We start from the raw sequence: 5,856 nt of genomic DNA, 5'->3' as shown, positions 1-5,856 counted from the left end.
GGGGACAGGAGTGCAACCCGCGCACATTAAACGCACTAACACGAAAGCAAGATACGGACGACAGGGGTGTAAGCTGCGCCACACGAGCAGATTTGATGCTTTCCGACTGACACTGTTGCAATGGGCACTAAAACATCGCACACTGCACATGTGCCTCTCGGAGATCGCGTCAACGATGTCTGAGGCTATATAGTTGATGTTAACGACAGCAGGAAGTTATTTAAATTGAAGTGACGGCGCAGGTAGCACGGGGAGCAGCGAAATGCGTAATTCACGGGTTTTATGAGAGGTAACCGAAGTGAAAATCGTTCGAATAACGACACCGCAACGGTTTTCTATGGGGTTAACATTTTCAGATCTCGAAGGCCATGCTTTTCCTGGCTGTAGATAGCAGAAGCGATTCAAATTGAAAATGCGTTATAGAATTTCTTTCTATGCCAAGCTATAGCTTACAATATAGACTTATCTGTGGTTCTGTTTGTCTTGCAACAGCTATGCGCAATTAGGCAGCCGCATAAATTCTCAGATGACGCTAGCCGAGACATTGGCTGGCCCCAACCGACCTGTTGGTGGCGCCACCCACCGTCCCGTTTCTAATCCAATCCAATCCAATCAGCCTGTCGCTCTGTTTACGAGTTGGTCGGGTGTGCGAGCTGCAACGATGTGCTTGTTTGATCGTGTGTTTTTGTGTTTGCTGTAACGAAATGTGACTTAGTTCGCGTGCGCATAAGTGCCACAGACAGCTTGTGTCTCGCTGCAAACTCGCCGTGTGCGTGGCGCGCCAGCCAAATGTGGACCAACGATGTTCATGCCGTGGAGTGCGTTCCCTTTGTCTCTGGTTGTCGTGAAAAGCTGGTTGGACGTCGCGAAGAATTAATGCGTATTGTTAGCGTGCCACTGCTCGTCCACTATGCACCGGCATGTCTGCTGGAAGTAACATCGAAGCACTGGCAACTTGGAGGGCGCTTTTCGACCGCGTCGTGCCATTCAAAAGGTGAGTAACCGTGCTTGCTAACTACACACGTGTTGTGCGTGCTTCTCGTGTGGGCATAGGGTGCCTTGCGAACGTAGGAAAGAGAACATCCATGACAACAGTGAAACCTATGCCGATGCTTGCTGGGTGTCAGAGTTCCGTTGCGCGAATTTATTGCCATAATGCAGAATTGAAAATCTTGATAAGCGTTTTCTTCTGATGAGAAAGATTACGTTCGGAAATAATCGTGTTCATCATGCGCGCTTGTGCGTGAGCTCCCGCTTTTCTGCTGAAGTCGCATGATAACGACTCATCTACCTCTTGACCGATTCTTACTGCTACGACGTTTCCTCGCTTATAAATGATTCCACGTTGTAGATAATCTCTGCTTACGAGGTTTTCGATTTACTAGCAGTATTGGAAAGAAAAAAATGTAAGCAATCACAGCGTGCTACTGGTACAGGTTTGTTTTGAAGGGGTGTTGCCATAACTTTGACGTAAGTAAACATTACAAGGGATAGTTACTTAAAGTCATGAAAGAAACTCTAGAATTGTTATGTAAACAAACATTCATGTAATGCGCTGCTGCTGCTGCTGCTGCGTGTGAAATTTTGCCTTGTTGAAGGGGTCCCTGCTATCGTGACATTCATCAGTGACTTCGACTTTGTGCTCTGTTGCCACCCTGCACCAGTGCAGACATTGTTTTCGTGACATTGTTATACATGCTCCTTGCATGTGTTCACGATGTGATAGTCTTATTGTGCCACAGCTGTAAGTTAACACTGAATTCTCTTTGTAGTGGTGAAGCCGTGACCCACAACAGTGTCCACATAACCCGTGGCAATGGCTGCAGCAGCACGGCGTGTAATCTGGATGGACATGTCAGGTATGCTTTAAGTGTGCGTGTTCACAAAAGTAGGATCTCGGTATCATTAGTGGATAAGTGTATCGACATATTACTTAATGCATCTTGCTAAATAGGCTAAATATTTGTGCAACTTTATTCCACTTGCTGCTTATTTGTGTTTGTAGACATTATGCACACGTTATCTTGTTCTGTTTAAACTACACCTCGCATGTCCTGACGTTTAGTATTTTTCTCGCATCAATTGCTTGGCTGCAAGTCCATTTTATGTTTGCCTATTACACAGTATGTTTCTTTTTTATTTTGGTTTTATTTGTTTGGAACTGTTTCTTATGCTGTAGCATATATTTCCCTGTTTTCCTTTCTGCTTATGATACACACATGTGCTGTTTTTGTCCATGTAAGAATTCGAAGTGTAGTGTTCCATATATGTCAAAGGTCTAAGCACGCAGTGTGCATACCATTGTTTAACATTGATGTTTACAATTATGTCTGTCTTGTTCTAAGTATAACTGTCACTGCAAATACACATTTGATGATCTCGAATTTCTTGAAATGAAATAGGAAGGCCAGTATTCATTGTGCTGCAGTTACTTAAGTAGTGAGGTGTTTTCTGGTAAGCTTTCTATTTTTTCTCTCACTTTCTTCGTATTCTTTTCTTTGCAAGCTGCCCCTATTCATGCTGGTAGGCATTGTAGCAGTTGTGAGTGTCTACTGCAGCAATGTCACAGCTAGTTTGCACACACTCCAGGATGCCAACAGATACGCGTCACTGTGCATTTCTGAGAACCAGCTGTGTCCACTCGGCGAAACTTGTAGTGTCCATTTGAATTTGCCAATCAGTTCATGTAACTTTTCAGGACATAATTTACGCAGCGAGGGAAGGGAGACTATGCAACATGACCTTGGCTAATAACTGACTGTTCAAGTTGTTGGAAGGACTAACAAAAATAGCACTGGATGTGCACTTGTGTTGTGCACCAGTTAATTTGAGAGGGATGGCAGAAGTTATAATACAAAGGCATAAAATCATGATAAATGGTGTTTGCATAAAAAGAAGTAAGTAAATAGGCACAGACTAATTTCTATCCCTTGTAATCTACAAAGGATGCCCTTCTTCATGCATTTATAATGGGGGCTGGCTCACACTTATTGTTATTTATGTGGTGTGCCTGACTGATTTCTCTTGCCAATTTTCAGCCATGGGTGAAAACAGATAAACAATCCTTATCCGGCCTGAAGCCCCATTGCGGATATGTGTGGCCAAGTAGGACGAGCATACTGGTCTTTTCAGTGAAATATGTTGATCTCATAGGTACATATTTAGGCACCAGCCAGTCTGCGCTATGTACATTTGACCACCTGTGAAAGGAATACAGTACAGTGTCTCTGACACGCACTGGACAAATTTGGTGCTACCTTTAACCAAGCAAGCCTCGCTTGCCTCCTTGCCTTTCTCGATTCAATTTTCAATTCAATCAGTTCATGTAACTTTTCAGGACAAAATTTGCGCTGCGAGGGAAGGGAGACCATACAACATGACTGTTGTGCATATGCTGCCTAATTTATTTTTGCTGGAAATATATGTGCATTGCAGTCCACAAGTGAATTGACAAAGGCACCTAGGCATTGGAGGCTTGCTTAGATAAAGATACCCAAAATTTGTCTCGTATCTTTCAGGGTTAATGTAGGCTATTCTTTTGATCACATGCATATTTGGTCCAATGTACATCGGGCACGCTGACTAGCCAGTGCCTCAGCATGCGCCTAGGAGAGCACCATAATTCACTCAAAGGACCAGTGTGCTCGTCCCATTTGACCATGCATTGACATGACAAGCTGTGCACTGGATTTAGATTGTTTATCTGTTTCGTTCGCCTATGGCAACCGATTGATACAACAAAATCAGTGAGGAATACCACATCCAAAAATGGGACGTGTGTCAGTCAACGCTCATTATGATTGCATGACAAAGAGGAATACTCTCTAATGATGTGGGATAGCAACCACCATGCTTAATTATTAAATTATTTTTATGCAAGCTTGTTTATCATGCTTCTACGCATTTGTTTTTCTACTTGTGCCCTCCCTCTGAAAGCAGTGCTCGGGTGTAAATGATAAAAAAACCCAGACATGGTGTGGTGTATTTCTTCAATGGGATATATGCCATCATTCAGGAGGCCAACAAATGTGTGAGAACTGTGACCGTAGCTGATGCAAATATTCTATAATGACTGGCACTTGGATGTCTCTGGGATGCATTGGGTTGCCCGTCACAAACACTCCTACGCTCATTTCCATGCCAAGTAATTAGTGAGATTTTGTCATTCACGCTGGTAATCCACAGACACTGCTGTCCTTTGTCAAGTGGAAACCGATATAGCCGAAGTTGTTCACGACATGTACACATGCCACAGCTGATCCATGTTGCACATTTGTACAGCCAAGAGCAATTTCTGCTTACTGTAGTTACTGCTGCACCCAAAGGCCACGCAGTGGTTCCTCAACTTTGTGTGAACCGACACCACATAAATTTTTCGCAGAACTAGCTATAACATCACCAGATCGTTCTGCAGCAAGTGATACAGCGTGTATTTCTGTGGTTGATTGCCAAGTTTTGTTAATTTTCTGTCCTTTCTACCATGCAGGGTACATGTGCACTTACTTCAAGATGACGACACTCCACCTCAAGAACAGCCTCTCCTCAATGATAAGTAGCGAGATTAAATGAAAGGGAGATATCACATCCGTAACCAGACTGATACTGTGTTTTCCTTTCATTTAACCTCCTTCTGCATTTAAGGAAGCATTGATATGCCCAATAAATGTTTTTGTTAAATTTCTTTCGTTGAGTAATGTCTTACATGCAGCATATGTAGGGCCCATGTACATGTCAAAAGTGCTGCATCTTCGCTAGACATACATACATGCATACAGGCTGCATATATATAGCACCAAAGACAGTCACGCACAGGTAACAGCTTTAAATAAGGTCGGACTGCCATTGGGACACATGAGAAGATGTTACCACACGTGGTGGCCAATTTTGTTATAGCAGTAATATGAGCACCAGCAGTCTAATGTATAAGCTCATTAGAGATTCGTTAGGAAGACGTGAGAAAGTCACAAGAAAACTGGTTTGGAGCACACATTAGGAAGACATTTCATGCTCACAAGAAAAACACTCATCAAGAATTCTACAGAAAGACGGTGGCCAATATGTTTTAGAATGACATTAGGAATACATCAGAAAATTCCAAAGAAACTCATCAGAAAGTCTAATGGCTGTGATGTCAAAACTCGCCAGACTTTCATGTGAAAGTCATCTCATATTTTCATAAGGGGAGTGTGTTTCAAGGTGTAGAACTGGTATAATTCTTTCGCATTCCCACACGGAAGCAGTGTCAAGTGCCTGCCGAATTTTAAGTTCAGTAATTGCTGTTTCGCCCGGTGTTGTTGCACAGAAAGGCGCGCGCGCTCTGTGCATTGACGTCACAATCGGAGCGACTGCGGTTGTCGGCGGCGAGCGATGGATGTGCGTTCACACTCTTGCGGCTCGCAAGGACGGCGGCGCGAGTACGCTACTGCGGATTAAACACGTCCCGCTGCGCCTTAGTGAGGACGTCGCCTCAGTGCCAAACGTGTTCTTCCCACTGCAGATCGTTATGCCTTGAAAGAAGTCTGGCCCCGATCGCATAACCTAATTAATTACTACTACGTCTTACAAGGAAGTCTAACCCCTATTGTGCAAACTTCATGCGTTCAAATGTGCAGCAGACGTTCGCCTTCTTGTGTTACAAGAGTTCAACACTTGCAGAACTTTTTTATACCAATCTCACGGTGTCAAAATTAGGCAACCGCCGATGCAAACACCGGGCGGTGACCCGCACCGTTGTTTCAATAGGTCAATGAACCGCTCTCCTCGTTTATAGGAGGCCACCCATGTTTCCCTTCGACGCGAATGGCGTAGGCCAACATCACCTGATTTTCTAATCTAATTGGCTGACACAGGGCGAGG

At 43.9% G+C, this 5,856-nt stretch overlaps 1 long non-coding RNA gene across 1 annotated transcript; it reads left to right on the top strand.

The window, feature by feature from the left end:
• The first annotated feature begins 628 nt into the window (after positions 1-628).
• On the top strand, positions 629-4,681 carry LOC140212882 (uncharacterized). Its single transcript, XR_011889858.1, has 3 exons — positions 629-994; positions 1,773-1,859; positions 4,487-4,681. It is a non-coding gene; the product is annotated as an uncharacterized lncRNA (long non-coding RNA).
• The last annotated feature ends 1,175 nt before the right edge of the window (positions 4,682-5,856 follow it).

Source organism: Dermacentor andersoni, chromosome 8, assembly GCF_023375885.2.
Source record: "Dermacentor andersoni chromosome 8, qqDerAnde1_hic_scaffold, whole genome shotgun sequence".
Classification (NCBI taxonomy): domain Eukaryota; kingdom Metazoa; phylum Arthropoda; class Arachnida; order Ixodida; family Ixodidae; genus Dermacentor; species Dermacentor andersoni.
This window is presented reverse-complemented; position numbering and strand designations above follow the sequence as displayed.